General features: G+C 43.2%; 1 protein-coding gene and 1 long non-coding RNA gene across 2 annotated transcripts in view; both read left to right on the forward strand.

Annotated features, from left to right (window-relative positions):
• The first annotated feature begins 798 nt into the window (after positions 1 to 798).
• On the forward strand, positions 799 to 15,818 carry LOC136424064 (uncharacterized). The gene is made up of 3 exons (XR_010753814.1): positions 799 to 996; positions 3,497 to 3,586; positions 15,729 to 15,818. It is a non-coding gene; the product is annotated as an uncharacterized lncRNA (long non-coding RNA).
• A 3,160-nt stretch (positions 15,819 to 18,978) lies between these two features.
• LOC136424108 (sperm receptor for egg jelly-like) overlaps positions 18,979 to 19,672 on the forward strand; it is a 56,497-nt gene continuing 55,803 nt past the window's right edge. Inside the window, exon 1 of the mRNA XM_066412531.1 lies at positions 18,979 to 19,064. The gene's annotated coding sequence lies outside the window, so the exon portion shown is untranslated. The remainder of the gene's footprint in view (positions 19,065 to 19,672) is intronic.

Consider the following 19,672-nt stretch of genomic DNA (forward strand, 5'->3'; position numbering starts at 1 on the left):
ACTATGATACATCAGAAGGACGAGGCGCACTACTGTGGCTCTGCGGGTATTTGCGCGCAATGGTTCGCGACCATTCCAGCACGCCAGGCGCATCAGATACGGGATCAATTTACTCAGGCTGTAGGCGTGTGAAAAATGTGTCATACTTCAAAGAGCGACTTCGTATAAGTTGAGCGCCATCCTCCCTGACATGTTCCTAGCTATAATGAAGAAAGACAAAATCTCTTAGAATGAAGATGACATGTCTAACCTTAACACAAAGCTGAACATGGCTCCCGACGACCAGCCAACAGTCTGACCAGTTTTATATTAAGAGGCAAATTTGACTCCCAAACTGACTTAATCCGGCCAACCACCAGCCAACCCATTCCAGACCTCCTGTCCACAGACGAATGTTTGTAAAATTTCAAAACATTCGGCTGGAGCAGCCGAACAGTCCAGCTAATACTTTGCCACATAGTGTACAAGTTACAATATCGCACCATTACGTTTATCTAATTCTCCAATGGGAAGTGCTCATGAAGAGACCATTGCTTCCACAAGTTTTGTGGGGAAACCTAACTGACATTCATGGACTTATTCATGACAAAGGTCGAATCTACAGAGCTGTGCATTGTCTCTGCTTGAAGCACAAGGTACAGTGTACCTTCAGTTCAACAGATCGACATGTGATGTAGTTGGGTCAGCCGCTCGCAGTGGGTAAAATAAACGACATTCCTGGTGAGAAAGTGGCGTGGAGAATCCGTGATGATATGGCGTCATCCGATGCTTTCTTGACACTCCGGCGGAGCGCTCGCGCCTCGCTGCACCACGGCTGGTGCCGCACACGGCTGGCGCTGCGCTGTTTCTTTATTGGACCGCCTTTGTTTCGTTGTATCCCGCGGTTACAGGGTTAGGTTTTAAGTTGTCAGCTTTACTGGAGTCGCAACATGTCGGTCTAGCTGAGTCTGAGGACAGAAATGTGTCCTTTCAGAGATTCATTCGCACTTTTGTCAGGTCAGTGTTCTTAATGTTCTGTCTTTACCGTCGCTGCTGCCTTCTTCCTTGCAGTTTGTATGTGTATACGTAGAATATGATATTTGTACTTTCAAGTTTGAAAGTTCCTCCTTTTTTTCTCGTGATCGCCACTTGCAGGAGTACTCAGAGGTACAATGATTATCTACAGTAATCACAATGAACCCGTTTGGTTTTGTATCCTTCAACTAACATGCTAGTGTTGAAAGTCGTTTTGTTCGATAGGTCCAAAAACTCTCAGTGTCCAGAACATACATTATCTCCAGTAGTGACAGTAAAATCTCACCTAAATATCAAAATAATTATTACATCATAAAGTAGTAGTCTGGTTTATATTCATACACACAAGGCGGGTAAAAACTGTTGGTAGCCCGAAGTCAACACATCACATCGTCACACATTGTTATAAAGAACCACACTTAGAGATAAAGAATTCTAAAAAGCATTCATAAAAACATACGAATTGATATTAACAACATTTTTTCGCTTAAGGATAGGTCTTAATCTTCACGCAAACCCGTAAGATTCCGCTGGTTTGAGGCCACATGATATAAATTACAAATTACATATAATCAAAATGACAGTAAGATAGATCTAACGTTAGTACTTTAAAATCGTAATTGCAGAGGCTAGGGACAAGTCAATTTTGTGTTGGATTAGGCTGTCTGAACGGCCCAAGCCTATAGTTAACTGGGCTAAGTGAAAAACAATTGGGCAGTGCCTGGGCTAGAGACAGCACCAATGAGCCTAGTAAACACACCGTCAGTAGAGCTCCTTTGAACAACAAACAAAAATAGACAATTTTTACAGCAAGTCTCAAGACAAAACAAGTCAAATTCAAATTAAGGCACAGTTAAGTCTAATAAGTTACAGATCATTTAAAATGTTCAGCATGGATGGGACTGGGCTAGATAGGTACCGCTTAGTCCCAGTTGGCAGTTTGTAGTATCGGGTGTACCTAAGTTGCATACTGTATGGCTGGTTGAGAGCTGGGGAAAGCCAGGGTGCATATTTTCCTGACTTGGTAATCTCACGAGCAAAGTCCTGGCACAGGGTCAGTCTACGTTCTGATAGACGTTGCAGATTGAGAGAGACCAGGGCATCAGAATACGAATGGAATTGGCTCCCCAGGCCCTTTCTATACTGTCAGATTGTTTTTTAGTGAGTCCAGCATTCCAGCAGGGTGTCAAGAGTTGGTCTGATATATCCGCAGTACACAACGACGAGCTGAGGGACGCCAGCTCGGCGTAGTTTACTCAGTAAACACAACCGTCTCCTCTCCTTGGACACCATGGCATAAACTTGATCAGATCACCGAGGGTCTGAGCGTATATGCAGGTCCAGTAACTTGGCTTGTGTGGCAATTGTAAGTGACTCACCTCCAAGGATGAGAGGTGGCATTTCAGAGGGGGTTCGCATGAAGCAAAAGTGTATAGCTTTACATTTTTTGGGGTTTAACAACATGGAATGATTCTGTTCATTCCAAGAGTCCAGGGAGTCAAGGTCAGTGTGAAGGTTTGAAGGGGTTGTCACAGTCCTAAGTTCACCAATGTTAAGGTCATCCACGTACTTCCAGTGAGGGTTATTGGTAGAGGGTTCTGCATCGTTAATCAGGAATAGGAAAATGAGTGGGCCCAGTAAGGTACCCTGGGCCACTCCAGACGTTAAGGTTTCCCAGCCAGACATGCAGTTCTGATACCGAACACGTTGTCTTCGAAAAAATGAAATGTCACCACTGAAGCAGAGAAAACTGTAAACTGCAGGAGGACTTTGTGTAAGTCATTCTGAAGGTGCACGTTTTTGTTTCTTTGCCCTCAGACACACGTAACGCTACAAAATACGACATAACAAACATGCATATGACCACAGCATGTTCTGGCGATTTTTTCAATATAAACGTTACAATACTAGTATCGTCCACCCAACATTATATAGTGCATCATTCATTGACACCGCCTAAAGATTCCGAGCGGACTAGCCCGGGCTAGCCCGGACATTTAACATTCAAGAATACATGAAAGTCTGTGTACATATATGTCCTTCACGGCGAAGGACGATAAGAACACTGTTTAATGGAAATGATAAACCGATTAACACTGTTTAATGGACCTGATAAACCAATTAACACTGATTAATGGAACTGATAAACCGATTAACACTGGTTAATGATTAAGGGAACCGATTTCTTTTTTCTTTTCGAATCTTGAACATGACTGCTTTCCAAGTAGTCTTCTTGCCTAAATTGTTCAATCTGTGGTATATATTTAGATTTTTACAAGAATACATTTGAAAATGGCTGTACTAGTGCCAGTCTTAGCTTTTGGTTTGATTGCACGCTTGCATGATGATTCTGTCTGCTTCCACAACTTGTTTCCACTTTTCAAATCGTGGGTATTCTACAGTACGATCTGATTGCAGATCTTAAGTCCATCGCGGTTTGCCAGGTGCCCCCATCTCAATCCGCAGTGTCATCTTCCCGCAGGTTCCCGGTCGAGTCGGACCAGCCCCCGTCAGCTGGCAACAGTCGCCCTGGTGGTCGCACTTGTGTCGGCACGTGCTGCTCCAACAATAGGTATGTTTCAACCTTGTCCATGGGCTACCTCTATTTTGATTCTTCTATTTTCTTCTCATTGTTGATTTATCAACGCGAATACACGAATGATCGAGGAACCATTTCGAAAAAGCGACTAAAAGCGACTAAAAGATAACACAAGGTTTCTTCAAAATGTTTTATTATTTCATGTTCATCCTCAATCTTTTCCGACCACTGTATGTTATCAGTTTTCCTCCATTCAAATTCAGAACATCAAGAACCTAATCATGAAAAACAAAACAAAAAATGTCTAAAGCAAAACCACCCCACCCACAATTAGTTGCTTGTTTCACATGGCATGGTCAAGCATCCTCATCCTATTCAATCAATGCCGGTGTACCTCAGGGATCTATTCTCGCCCCGGCGCTCTTCCTTATATTCATCAATGATCTACCTGACCACATTCTCTGTCAATTTGCCATCTATGCCGATGACTCTACTCTGTGCTCCTGTTCTGACGGGCCATCATCCCAATTAGACAAGGCAGAAACGGCAGCTAATTTAGAACGCGATCTACGCTGTGGAATGGGGCGACAAATGGCTTGTGACCTTTGACTCCTCAAATTAATAGACATCGGGAACCTTTTCTTCCACCGATATCTATGCATGGAAATGAACTACAAGAGAGTGATTCCTTCCGACTTCCGACAATCTTCTCCAAGGCCTTGTCCAGCAGAAGTTACATAGATTCTATCGTTAAATCCGCAGCAATGAACGTAGGTTCGCTTCTCAGAGCTAGTCACTATCTTACAACCGAGAGCATACTTTACCTGTACAAATCCACCATTCGTCCTTGCATGGAGTACTGTTCTCTGGGCTGGAACAAAAGATTGCTTAAATATTTTAGATCGAATCCAACGGAGAATCAGCGTGGTCATTACCTTCGCCGAGAAGGTTGTATTTTACCGGGCGTGTTTCTGTGTGTCTGTTAGTGAACACGATATGTCGAGAATGCCTAGATGAATTGTCTTCATATTTAGTGTGTCGGTAGGTATGTGCAAAACCTCAAGATGATTAGATTTTGGGCGAACTGCTTTGCATAATTAACGGGGAAAGTTGAAAAAGCTGGACTATAGTGGTAACAACACAAAAACACAGGCGACGTGAGGATTAGTAGGAAAGGGATTATTGAGCCTAATCATTACTTTTATCAACAATGTATTTTCAGTAGCGTTTGTATGTGTGTGTGTGTGTGTGTGTGTGCGTGTGTGTGTGTGCGTGTGTGTGTGTGTTTGCGTGTGTGTGTGTGTGTAGATAAGCAGCATAACTCGAGAAGGCTTGGATGGATTGTATTGATGTTTGGTATGCTGGTAGGATGGCAATAGCTTTTGCTAGGTAGATAGCTTAAATGACGATTTACATAATACGATACTAATTATGCAAATCAGAATGTAATTTGCATAATTAATGAGGAAAGTTTGAACGTGCACTGTATTTCATCATAGACTCTCAAACATGTGACATGTGCCTGAGGAAGAGAAATATTAATATATACTAATCATGCAAATGAAGACCTCATTTGCATAATTAATGAGAAAAACTATAACTCAAGAAGGGGCTGACGACTCATCATGATCTTTTTTATATGGATAGCTTAGGTGATGCTTGGTATAATCAAATGGTAAATATGAAAAGCAGAATCTGGATTGAATAATTAATTAGGACTTTCGTAAACCCACTACGTTCCATCATAGGACTATTCTACTTAGCCTCGTAACGTTTGTAACTGAGGAGGAGAGGAATGTTGATACATAGAAAATATTCAAACGAAGACCTTATTGGCATAATTCATGAGAAACTACTATAATTTGATGCTGGTAAATTACAGCAACTTCATACTTGTGGCATCTGGAAGCTATGTGAATATGAACATCATTCAATGACGATTATGCAAATAAGGACCTTATTTGCATGATAGGTGAAAAAATGCTACAATAGCCTTCTTTGCTAAAATAACACTGTCACACTTTGGAAAACTTCTGTTATTTGGGTGGAGAAGATGATCAATTGATGTTGTTTGTGCAAATGAGGAACTTTTATGGATAATCAATGACAAACACCCTAAATACTTCAACCATAAAGACTAGAATTATTGGCAAAGGTATGAGGTTGTGAAACTCTAGTTGGTCATCGTTTGGCTTCAAAACTGGACTCCCTTTCTCACAGACGAAACATTGCCTCCCTTTCTCTTTTCTATAGATACTTCCACGGCCAGTGTTCCGGTGAACTTTCACTACCCGTCCCACCACAGAGAATTTTTAGTGTACCACTAGGCTTAGGTTCTCCTCTGACTCAGACCAATATACTGTACAACAGCTACCAGCCTCAAAGTCACTCTACAGCAGCAGATTTTTTAAACACCAACAGCAAGACTATGAAACTCCCTTCCAGCCCACGGCTCCCCCCCCGAATATAACCTACAAACCTTCAAAACAAACACACACCGCTATCTCTCACCTTAGCTACATTAGTTCAATTAGTTCAATGCTTAGAAGTGCCCCCTACGGCCTTGCATTAGGCGAGGTCGTTAAAAAAAAACTTTTCACTGGAATGATGAATCTACACAAAAATTCGAAAGAAAAAAAGAAGGAATATAGAAAACTCCTAAAGAAGAAAGGTGATGTTCATAAACACATCATGACCCAACTGTCTTCACATGAAGACAAAAACCCAAGTGCATTTTGGAATTCAGTGAACAAACTAAAGACAACGAAAGCGCAAGAAACCAACCAAATCTCAGAAGAAGACTGGATTAAATATTTCACCAATTACAGCAAACGACCATCGCTCCCTTCAAATCCACCCGACTACCCAATAACACCACATGAACGTGACATCGCTATTCCAAACCTCAAGAACAGTAAATCGAGTGGAAACGATACGGTTTTGAATGAAATGTTGAAATCCGGTAAAATAGTGCTTCAAACGCAACTCCTGCAATTTAATAGATGTGTACATAACGGGTACTTAATGTTACTTAGTCACATATTGTCCCAATTCACAAGTCTGGGGACCCTTCTCTCCCAGACAACTACCGTGGAATTTCTATAATGAGTCGCTTAGGTAAATTAAATTCGTCGATTTTAGACAGTCGCTTGGTTAGTTATGCTGAAAACAGCAATCTTTTTAAACCTCACCAGGCAGGATTTAGGAAGAACTTTAGAACAACAGATAATCTCTTCCCATTAAGCACCCTAGTTGCCTTCGTCAAGAAGGTTATATTCTAATGCTTGTCTGTGTGTCTGTTAGTGAACACGATAAGTCGAGAACGCCTGGATGGATTGTTGTCGTATTTGGTGTGTTGGTGGGTATGTGGGAAATCTCAAGATGATTACATTTTGGGCGAAGTACTTTGCATGATTAAAGAGAAAAGTTTTTAAAATGTGTTATATTTCTTCATTAGTCTCTATACTAGCTGGGATGTGTTGGCGGTGTTGTTTGGAGGGGTCATGGATAAGTTGTAGGGGTGCTTAGTTGTCCTGTGGGAGGCAGGAAACGCAGTTGCTGGGGCAAATTGGCTTGTCACTCAGCTGTCGGCAGTGGTATGAGAAAGCTAGCAGCAGAAAGTGGTTTGGAATTCGGTGGAAGCAGACCAGAGTTGGATATACACTGCCTTACATCAGGAAGAACAATCAGTAGTCGTGTGTCACAGCATGGGGATAGGACGGTGTTCAGGGTAGTTGAGTTAACCATGTTATATCTGGGAAGGAAGAGGTGATTTATTAGTATACGTCATACTGTATGGTGTACGTGGAGGTTGTGTGGAAGTGTGCACCAAGAGTATGGATATGTATTGCTGCAGAAGTATTTGATGAAGAGTGGATGTAATATGGATTACAGGATGTAGTCTGATAGTTATTACCATCGCCGAGAAGGTTATATTTTACCGAGCGTGTCTGTGTGTCTGTTAGTGAACACGATAAGTTGAGAATTCTTGGATGGATTGTCTTGGTATTTGGTATGTTGGTAGGTCTTGATAAAACCTAAACGGGCGAAATGTGATCTTCACTGTGGACTGACTCTACTGGCTAATTATTCATTTTTCTGCCGAATTCTACGATTCATACGCCCGTAAGAGGGCCTGGTGGAGGCTTAGATTTTAGGCCCCCTAGCGGCTTGTTACGATACTGCAACGGAACTTCCTGTTTTGATATCTCGTGTTCTAGACATACTATGGAACTGATTTTTTAGTGGTAGATAGCTCTTTGGACAGAGAGTAAGTGGTATAGGTTTAGCACCATACACAACATATGTAATATCTTATCCACACTTGCATTTTGTGGAACTGTCGCAAGGGTCTGGGCGGCTGCCATTCGGCGCCACCAGGTGACCGCAATTCGACTTTCCCCAACCGAAGTCAGGTACCCATTTACACCTGGGTGGAGTGAGGAAAGTCGTGTTAAGTCCCTTCCGGCTTTCCCAAGGGCACAAGATCGGTGACATGACAGGATTCGAACTCGGGACCTCTTGGTTCTGAGTCGAACGCTCTGCCGTTGCGCCACACGACCCCACATAATTTGCTATATCTGACCTGTCAACTTGCTACCATAATTCGATTGTTGATTTTACATGTATATATTCCTTATTCCAAATGCTGTCTTGGTGCACAGTAGTATTCAAATATTTTGATTAATTATCAAGTTGTTTTCGCTGTCCTATGAATTGTAATGCCTGAGCTCCAATTCAGTCAATGGGCTGCCAATTTTCGCTACATGTGTGAATGTTAGTCATTCAATAAAAGATTACTGCTAAGTTCCGCTGCAGAAAGTCGCTAATCATTTGGAGGTCTCTCCAAGACCTGCCCATCTACCAGCTATGAAGACAATCCGCCCAGGCATTCTTGGGTTATCGTCCTGTGGACTGAAATACCAGTAGACACGTTCCTGTACAATTCCTAGAATTCTTGCAGACTGCACACAATACTATATCATTAGGCTCCCCGAGGCGTCGCCAAAAACAAATATTGGCGTGTCTGTAACACTTTTCTCTAATCATGACATCTGATCCTAATGACAAAGTACGGGCAATCCTTTTTACACGTGAAACATTTACAAAGTTCCGCGGGGTCAGTGCAGTCTTTAATTGAAAGCCAATGAGTGGAATGAATCTAGAGATCGAGAGTTTGAATCCCGGCTGTTGTCGCTCACCCGACATGCACCTAAGTGAGGAGGGTTGCAGCACTTAGAGGAAAGAGCTGGCCAAGTTTCGAGGTACGATGACTATTTCCGTGTAACGTTGGGTAACATAAATTCGCGGGGTACTTAAATTCGCGATTTTTCGAAAACGCGGTATTTAGGGATATGTGCTAGATGCAACATCAGTAATACCGCTAGAAATGCAAACTTGACAGACTAACGTATTCAAAACACTGGCTGAAAAGCTTCGACAACCATGCATTAGAAGTTGGCTACGTTAAAAACTCTCCGTCCCTTATTGTCACAGTCTGAGGGCTTCGTGGGAGAATTATACTACATAGTTGTTCGCTGGTTTATAAGACAAATGGCACATCCGCTTCCTTCTAAACACAATTATTTACAATACAACTTATTAGAATCTCTTTTGCTAACCTACAACTGGACTCTAAGTGTGATTAATCATCAGAACGCCTCTTTGTTGCTACAACCAATGGCTACGGCACTACGGTGAATTTTCCCGCCGCCATATTCGTTACCCAGAATCCTGCTATTCGGCAGACGACAAACGTGTACGAGGAACACTTTTTTGTCTAAATGTTGGGTGTGATAGTGAACTGATGGCGATATTTTCCTCAAAGTTTGCTCTTAGCACAAGCAGAAACACATGGACATAGCAGTATTACCATTTCTACGGCATCCAGCTAACGCCCCGATGAATAATGTACAAATTTCCATGACGATGGGGATCGACTTTGAGTGACGTTCTACCGACTCAACACACGGGTTGTTCCCGACGGCCTGATGTGTGCGGTACGGCCGTTTTTTCGTGTATTTTTTTTACTTGGACACGTCTATATCCACAGCACTCTCCTCAAGCCAAGGATGGAACGAATAGCTGCTGTATAAAATGTAATTAGCGGTAAGATATTCAAGACGAATCTTCTCTCCCGAAATAATGTTCACCCCTGTCCGACAGCACCGTCATTGTGCGTGCGGCGGACGGTAGTTTCAAGTTGAAATATTATGGTGTCAGCACGACTAGAGACAAAATCTGCCATATATGTGATTAGTGCAAAGATAGTACATGATACTGACAGAATAATAGAAAAAAGGATGGTTTATTGTTCTGCTAGATTGATTTCAGTCAACCACTATCGGAAAAATGGCGAATTTATGTTACCCAACGTTAACATCTAACGTTCTTGCTATTGGCTGATGTAGGCGCTCTATGACTCTTGTGCCTTTGGACTGACCACCACTGCCCCAGTGTGATTCACATTAGGCCAGAGCAAGTGAATTATATAGATGACAGCAGCGCGCGCATCGATTTTCGCCTGATTTTTAAATAAAATACAATTGTTCCCATTCAGCAATGATCAATATACCGACATTGCGTCGTATGTCAAGTCCATCGCAAAAACGTTCTAGATGCCGTGAAAAGGCATTTGCACATGTAAGAATGGTGAAAAATACGTACAAACTTGTTTTACAATTATTGTGTATGCAAGCTGTAATAAGATTGTTCCGTGTCATCTCAGGGGAAGACACAGTGCAGCCCTCATACCAAACTTGTTATCGGAATTAGTCTGTCATTGCTGTGCCATTACTATCATCAACGTGTAATTCGATGTGTAATTCTTGAATGAAGTAAACTACCAACAAATTCGATAACAGGGTCAGATGAAGTAACTAATGTTATGCGGTTTGAGTAGACCATATGTCCAGCTGTCTGTCTGTTGTAGACAAATACAGACGGGGGATTTCTGAGGCACGGAAATGTCTGCCTTTTTACCGGAATGCCCCGGAATGCCCTTTTTACACCGGAATGCCCCTGAATGCCCATAAAGGCGGGTCAATTCTACCGAAATACACTATGCTTTGATGAGTAAACGTCACAGGTTTCTGTATTTTGGCATGAAATGATATATTCATGGCCCAGGGAACGAGAAATCACTAGAAATTAGTGATGGCCATTGCCGTCGGCGCACCGCCAGTCGCCATGTTTGTTTTTATTGCGGATTACAATGTCTGTTAAGCGAGAAATGCACAAAAAGGAGGTGAAATATCGCAGTAAACTTTGCTTTGGTAAGTTAACATCGCAGGTTGCTATACTTTGGCATAAGATAACGTATACATGGCTTTGGGAACTGGACATTACCCGGCGATCCCGGCCTGTCGCGTCGCTAAGAAGCATATCGGAATAAACAATATACAATAATCTAAAGAAATCTCTCAACTTTCACATGTGCGCTTTCAGATTTCACTCATCATTTCATTGATATCTCACCGCATTAAGTAGCAGAATGCAGCACCAATCCGCGACGGCAGTAGCGTGGATTTTTCCCGTTTGGGTCGGTACATTTGGTCTTTGAATTCCTTCGATTGTCTGGTCTGTCGATTAGCAGCGCATGGAATGCGAACTCGAAATTGTAGCATATCTGCTTATTTCTTATGTATTGTACTGTATATTCTAAAGTTCTGTGGCTTTATATTTTGTTTCCGTTGGTCAAAAGTTCTAAATTGTTACTTAATTTGTTCAAGGACATGACCTATATAATGTCCTTGATTTGTTACTGTTCAAATCCTTGAAAGAGTCGTGCACACACAACTCTACGACTACATGACAACCAACAACATTCTATCAGAAGTTCAATCTGGCTTCAGACCCGGACACTCAACACAAACAGCTGTACACTTACTAACTGAGAGATGGTACAAGGCCATGAACGAGGGTAAACTGACGGGAGCAGTGTTCATTGACCTGTCAAAGGCATTCGACACACTGGATCACACCACCCTCCTCCAGAAGATGTCCAGATACGGCATACAGGGACCCGCTCTTGATTGGTTCCAATCATACCTCACTGGAAGGAAACACTGCACATCCATCAACGGAGCAACCTCTGAGTTTCACCAAGCAAAATACGGAGTATCCCAGGGATCCATACTAGGACCCCTGCTATTCATCATCTACGTCAACGATATGCCAGAATGCCTTCAGTCTTGTGACATTTCAATGTATGCAGATGATACTTTTATCTACTATAGCAACTTGGACTTCACCAACATTGAGAATGTACTTCAAAACGACCTTCAACGGCTGTCGCAATGGTTTGCTGCGAACTCGTTATCAATGAATGGTGATAAATGTAAAAGTATGCTCATTGGTACAAACAGAAGACTGGCAAACTGCAACATTCCAAACTTGGCTGTCAACGGCGTCAACCTAAAAACATGCGACAAATACACGTACCTTGGTGTAGTTATCGATCGTCAGCTCAAGTGGAAAGACCAGGCAAAGGCTGTACTAGGAAAACTGCGGCGGTCATTATTCATGATGAAACACTTAAACCCTTTCATCCCAACCTCAGCACTCTGTACCCTGTATAATGCCATCTTCCTACCACACATCACATACGCTTGCACAGCATGGGAAGCTGCCCCCGACCAGGATCTACAGAAAATTCAAAGTATGCAGAATCGGGCTGGAAAACTGATACTAAAGGCCCCACACAGGACACCATCAACCGAAGTGCTCTCTCGGCTGAACTGGAAAGACATTAAAGAAACACTCCAGTACTGCAATGCCGTACAAACCTACAAAGCCCTAAACAACAAACTGCCACCCTACATGCGCCAGATGTTTGTGTACTGCAGAGACCAGAGTATTCGTACAGCCAGACAAAGCACAAGCAGTCAGCTGGTTGTCCCCAAACCCAAGCAAGAGATCTTCAGAAGATCGGTAGCCTACCGTGGACCAAATGTCTGGAACAGCCTACCGCCAGACACACGTACGGCTCCGAATCTGACTTCCTTTAAGAGACTCTTGAAGTAACGGAAATTAACTAAACGAACGGACACGGACCATGAACCAGCTTTCGCCCTACTTTATGTTGTATGTTGTAGAACTTGTATATTGTTGTACCATAAATATGTAATGACATATGTTGATAGAGTTATTAGGACTCAAATGACTGTGTATCTCTGTTATATTGTATCTGACCCTTACCTCTTCCCTCACGACCTCAATGAAAAGCGGCCTGCGTGCCGATTTGAGCTTATCATGAATAAACAAAGGTTCAAACAAAATCAAACAAACAAACTCCATAAGAAATAAGTAGATATGTTACTTGTTGAAAAGAGAACGGACCAGACAGTCGAAGGAACTCAAGGACCAAATGTACCGACCCAAACGGGAAAAATCCACGCTACCGCCGGGTGAGATGTCTATGAAATGATGAGTGAAATCTGAAAGCGCACATGTGAAAGTTGAGAGATTCCTTTAGATTACTAGTATTGTTTCAAAGACTGGACACTTCCTCATTCAACAGGGTCAGCCATTTTGTTTACTCCGATATGCTTCTTAGCGACGCGACGCGATGCGACAGGCCGGGATCGCCGGGTAATGTCCAGTTCCCAAAGCCATGTATACGTTATCTTATGCCAAAGTATAGCAACCTGCGATGTTAACTTACCAAAGCAAAGTTTACTGCGATATTTCACCTCCTTTTTGTGCATTTCTCGCTTAACAGACATTGTAATCCGCAATAAAAACAAACATGGCGACTGGCGGTGCGCCGACGGCAATGGCCATCACTAATTTCTAGTGATTTCTCGTTCCCTGGGCCATGAATATATCATTTCATACCAAAAATAAGCAACCTGTGACGTTAACTCATCAAAGCATAGTGTATTTCGGTAGAATTGACCCTCCTTTATGGGTATTCCGGGGCATTCCGGTGTAAAAAGGGCATTCCGGGGCATTCCGGTAAAAAGGCAGACCGCGGAAAATTCAGTTAGACAGTCAGGACAGCAATAGCGGAGAGAACTTAAGTTGAGACCAATTGAGCAGAGCCAGCATCATGTGGTCACAATCAGTCTGCCTCATGACTCAGGAGACTCCTGTGCCCAGTGTACAGGAAACCTTGTCTCTGAGTTCTTTGTGTGCTATACAAACCCGGATCTAACTCTACAATGATTTTGATATTGACATCAGTGTTAGTTATTGTTTTATTATCACATAGCCAGATGGCGTCGACCAATCAGAAGCCTCCATTCCCTATCGGTTATGACGCCATAATTCCTTTCACTTGCCACAATGTCATAAAAGTCCCACAAGTGGTGTTAAATGAATCTCCAGTGGTGTTAAATGATTTTGACCATTTGGAAGAAGCTATAAGTGGTGTTAAATGATATTGAACAATCGGAAGGACACCCTTCTGGGTGTCCTACAGAATAGAATAGAATAGATTTGAAAAAGATCTGTATGCCAAGATTACAATGTTATGAAAGATTTTCTGAGGAAATTTTAGTTTCAAAATGAAATCTGTAATCCTCTGCACAGAAATGACACATGCAAACTTTCAAATGCATTTCTAAACTAGAGTTCCACGACCTCATACCTTCGCCATATGATTTTAACCTTTATGACTGACATATCAGGGGTGTTTGTCATCAATTATAAATCATACCAGTTGATCTTCTTCACCCAAAAAACAAAAGTATGAGCGTAACAAAGAAGGTTATGCTAACAAAGTAACATTTATCATGAATTATGCAAATGGGGTCCTTATTACCATAATTTGATTCAACAATGTTCACATTCACATAACTTCCAAATGATACAAGTATGAAATTGCCATCCTTTACCTGTATGGTTTTATAGTAGTTTCTCATTAATTATGCAAATTAGGCCTACATTTGCATATTTTTTATCTATCAAAATTCCTCAGTAACCAATGTCACATATGTCAATAGTCATATCATGGAATACAGCGGGTTTTTAAAGTTGTCTCATTAATTATGCAAATTAAAATCTGATTTGCATAATTATCGTCCAATCATACAAAGCATTACGTAAGCTATCTACATACCAAAAATCATTACCATCCATCAAGCCCATCTTGAGTAATAGTATTTTCTCATTAATTATGCAAATTAGGTATTCATTTGCATAATTGATATCTATTAATATTTCTCTCTTCTTCAGTTACATATGTCACATGTTTGAGAGTCCTGTCGTGGAATTTGGCCGATGTATAAACTTTCCTCATTAATTATGCAAATTAGATACTGATTTGCATAATAAGTATCTAATCATGTACATCATCACTCAAGCTATCTACTTACCAAAAATTATAACCATCCATCAAGCCCTTCTTGAGTTATTCCCTTTCAAAGTCTGAACCAAAACCTGCTCCTGCAGTTCCAAAAAAGCCGCTAGGGGGCCAAAACCTATACCACTTACTCTCTGTCCAAAGAGCTATCTACCACTCAAAAATCAGTTCCATAGCTTGTCCAGAACACGAGATATTGAAACAGGAAGTTCCGCTGCAGTACCGTAACAAGCCGCTAGGGGACCCAAAATCTAATCATTTCCTAGTCTCATCAAGACCTACCCACCTACCAAATATCAAGACAATCCATCTAAGCCTTCTCTAGTTATGCTGTACATTACACACACACATACATACAAACGCTACCCTCTGCATAACCTTCTCGGCGAAGGTAAAAATTGGACTCATGTATTTACATATATAGTAGTAAGAGATCAATGCGTCATACAGGTATCTTTTACTCTTATATGGGTGAGTTTGGATAGGCTATGTGATGATAACGTTAATGACCCGCCTATCTCTCGGTGTATATGGTGTCATAACGCCTGGTCATGTGCTATAACCACTGGTTCTAATTGGTTGTTATAGCACATGACCAGGCGTTATTACACCATATACACCGAGAGATAGGCGGGTCATTAACCCTTAATTGAATACAGGAATGAAAGACTTGCTGGGTTTTAAAACAATGTTTTATTGCTTCAATTCTTCTAACATGCTTTGTGGAAATTTTTAAAAAAGGTTCAAAATGTGGATATCTTTGCTCGCGTGCACTAAATTTGGAGTCTGCAGAGGATGTCATCCATAGAATTTATTTACTTGCTGTGGCCTTACGCTAGCAAACAACGTTCACTACACTTCACGTTTCAGCCACCAGCGCGAGGGATGACGGGAGCGGTGAGGGCAGCGGCAGCTCATCCACAGCTCAGCCGACCCTCACATCCACAACTGGTACACACGGTTAGTACCGCTACACTCGTACATCCACAACTGGTACACACGGTTAGTACCGCTACACTCGTACATCCACAACTCGTACACACGGTTAGTACCGCTACACTCGTACATCCACAACTGGTACACACGGTTAGTACCGCTACACTCGTACATCCACAACTGGTACACACGGTTAGTACCGCTACACTCGTACATCCACAACTGGTACACACGGTTCAAGTACCGCTGCACTCATACATCCACAACTGGTACACACGGTTCAAGTACCGCTACACTCGTACATCCACAACTGGTACACACGGTTCAAGTACCGCTGCACTCATACATCCACAACTGGTACACACGGTTAGTACCGCTACACTCGTACATCCACAACTGGTACACACGGTTCAAGTACCGCTGCACTCATACATCCACAACTGGTACACACGGTTCAAGTACCGCTACACTCGTACATCCACAACTGGTACACACGGTTCAAGTACCGCTGCACTCATACATCCACAACTGGTACACACGGTTAGTACCGCTACACTCGTACATCCACAACTGGTACACACGGTTCAAGTACCCCTGCACTCATACATCCACAACTGGTACACACGGTTAGTACCGCTACACTCGTACATCCATAACTCGTACACACGGTTAGTACCGCTACACTCGTACATCCACAACTGGTACACACGGTTAGTACCGCTACACTCGTACATCCACAACTGGTACACACGGTTAGTACCGCTACACTCGTACATCCACAACTCATACACACGGTTAGTACCGCTACACTCGTATATCCACAACTGGTACACACGGTTAGTACCGTTGCACTCGTACATCCACAACTGGTACACACGGTTAGTACCGCTACACTCGTACATCCACAACTCGTACATGCGGTTAGTACCGCTACACTCGTACATCCACAACTGGTACACACGGTTAGTACCGCTACACTCGTACATCCACAACTCGTACACACGGTTAGTACCGCTACATTCGTACATCCACAACTGGTACACACGGTTAGTACCGCTGCACTCGTACATCCACAACTGGTACACACGGTAAGTACCGCTACACTCGTACATCCACAACTCATACACACGGTTAGTACCGCTACACTCGTACATCCACAACTGGTACACACGGTTCAAGTACCGCTGCACTCATACATCCACAACTGGTACACACGGTTAGTACCGCTACACTCGTACATCCACAACTGGTACACATGGTTAGTACCGCTACACTCGTACATCCACAACTCGTACACACAGTTAGTACCGCTACACTCGTACATCCACAACTCATACACACAGCTAGTACAGCTACACTCGTACATCCACAACTGGTACACACAGTTCAAGTACCGCTGCACTCATACATCCACAACTGGTACACACGGTTAGTACCGCTACACTCGTACATCCACAACTGGTACACACGGTTAGTACCGCTACACTCGTACATCCACAACTGGTACACACGGTTAGTACCGCTACACTCGTACATCCACAACTGGTACACACGGTTAGTACCGCTACACCCGTACATCCACAACTGGTACACACGGTTCAAGTACCGTTGCACTCGTACATCCACAACTGGTACACACAGTTAGTACCGCTACACTCGTACATCCACAACTGGTACACACGGTTAGTACAGCTACACTCGTACATCCACAACTGGTACAAACGGTTAGTACCACTACACTCGTACATCCACAACTCGTACACACGGTTAGTACCGCTACACTCGTACATCCACAACTCGTACACACGGTTCAAGTACCGTTGCACTCGTACATCCACAACTGGTACACACAGTTAGTACCGCTACACTCGTACATCCACAACTGGTACACACGGTTAGTACAGCTACACTCGTACATCCACAACTGGTACAAACGGTTAGTACCGCTACACTCGTACATCCACAACTCGTACACACGGTTAGTACCGCTACACTCATACATCCACAACTGGTACACACGGTTTATACCGCTACACTCGTACATCCACAACTGGTACACACCGTTAGTTCCGCTACACTCGTACAACCACAACTGGTACACACGGCTAGTACCGCTACACTCGTACATCAACAACTCGTACACACGGTTAGTACCGCTACACTCGTACATCCACAACTCATACACACGGTTAGTACCGCTACACTCGTACATCCACAACTGGTACACACGGTTAGTACCGCTACACTCGTACATCCACAACTGGTACACACGGTTAGTGCCGCTACACTCGTACATCCACAACTGGTACACACGGTTAATGCCGCTACACTCGTACATCCACAACTGGTACACACGGTTAGTACCGCTACACTCGTACATCCACAACTGGTACACACGGTTCAAGTACCGTTGCACTCATACATCCACAACTGGTACACACAGTTAGTACCGCTACACTCGTACATCCACAACTGGTACACACGGTAAGTACCGCTACACTCGTACATCCACAACTGGTACACACGGTTAGTACCGCTACACTCGTACATCCACAACTGGTACACACGGTTAGTGCCGCTACACTCGTACATCCGCAACTCGTACACATGGTTAGTACCGCTACACTCGTACATCCACAACTGGTACACACGGTTAGTACCGCTACACTCGTACATCCGCAACTCGTACACACGGTTAGTACCGCTACACTCGTACATCCACAACTCGTACACACTGTTAGTACCGCTACGCTCGTGAAGCAAGGACTGGGGTTGATTTATTGATTCTCAATTGATTAGTCTGTTTATTCATCTATTGATTGATTGATCGGATCATTGGTGCCATTGGTTGGTCGACGATTTTGCATGTGTAAAAAAGTCCGAATATTGGTGGTTATAGCACATGACCAGGCGTTATGACACCATATACACCAAGAGATAGGCGGGTCATTAACCCTTAATTGAATACAGGGATAAAAGAATTGCTTGGTTTTATAACCATGCTTTATCGCTTCAATTCTTCTTACATGTGGAAATTTTGAAAAAGTTTGAAAATGTGGATATCTTTGCCTGCGTGCACTAAATTGCTTCTGCAGTCTGCAAAGGATGTCATCCATAAAATTTATTTACTTGCTGTGGCCTTACGCTAGCAAACAACGTTCACTACACTTCACGTTTCAGCCACCAGCGCGAGGGATGACGGGAGCGGTGCGGACAGCGGCAGCTCATCCACAGCTCAGCCGACCCTCACATCCACAACTGGTACACACGGTTAGTACCGCTACACTCGTACATCCACAACTGGTACACACGGTTAGTACCGCTACACTCGTACATCCACAACTGGTACACACGGTTAGTACCGCTACACTCGTACATCCACAACTGGTACACACGGTTAGTACCGCTACACTCGTACATCCACAACTGGTACACACGGTTAGTACCGCTACACTCGTACATCCACAACTGGTACGCACGGTTAGTACCGCTACACTCATACATCCACAACTGGTACACACGGTTAGTACCGCTACACTCGTACATCCACAACTCGTACACACGGCTAGTACCGCTACACTCGTACATCTACAACTGGTACACACGATTAGTACCGCTACACTCGTACATCCACAACTGGTACACACGGTTAGTACCGCTACACTCGTACATCCACAACTCGTACACACGGTTAGTACCGCTACACTCGTACATCCACAACTGGTACACACGGTTAGTACCGCTACACTCGTACATCCACAACTGGTACACACGGTTAGTACTGCTACACTCGTACATCCACAACTGGTACACACGGCTAGTACCGCTACACTCGTACATCTACAACTGGTACACACGGTTAGTACCGCTACACTCGT

This window comes from Branchiostoma lanceolatum, chromosome 18, assembly GCF_035083965.1.
Source record: "Branchiostoma lanceolatum isolate klBraLanc5 chromosome 18, klBraLanc5.hap2, whole genome shotgun sequence".
NCBI classification, from domain to species: domain Eukaryota; kingdom Metazoa; phylum Chordata; class Leptocardii; order Amphioxiformes; family Branchiostomatidae; genus Branchiostoma; species Branchiostoma lanceolatum.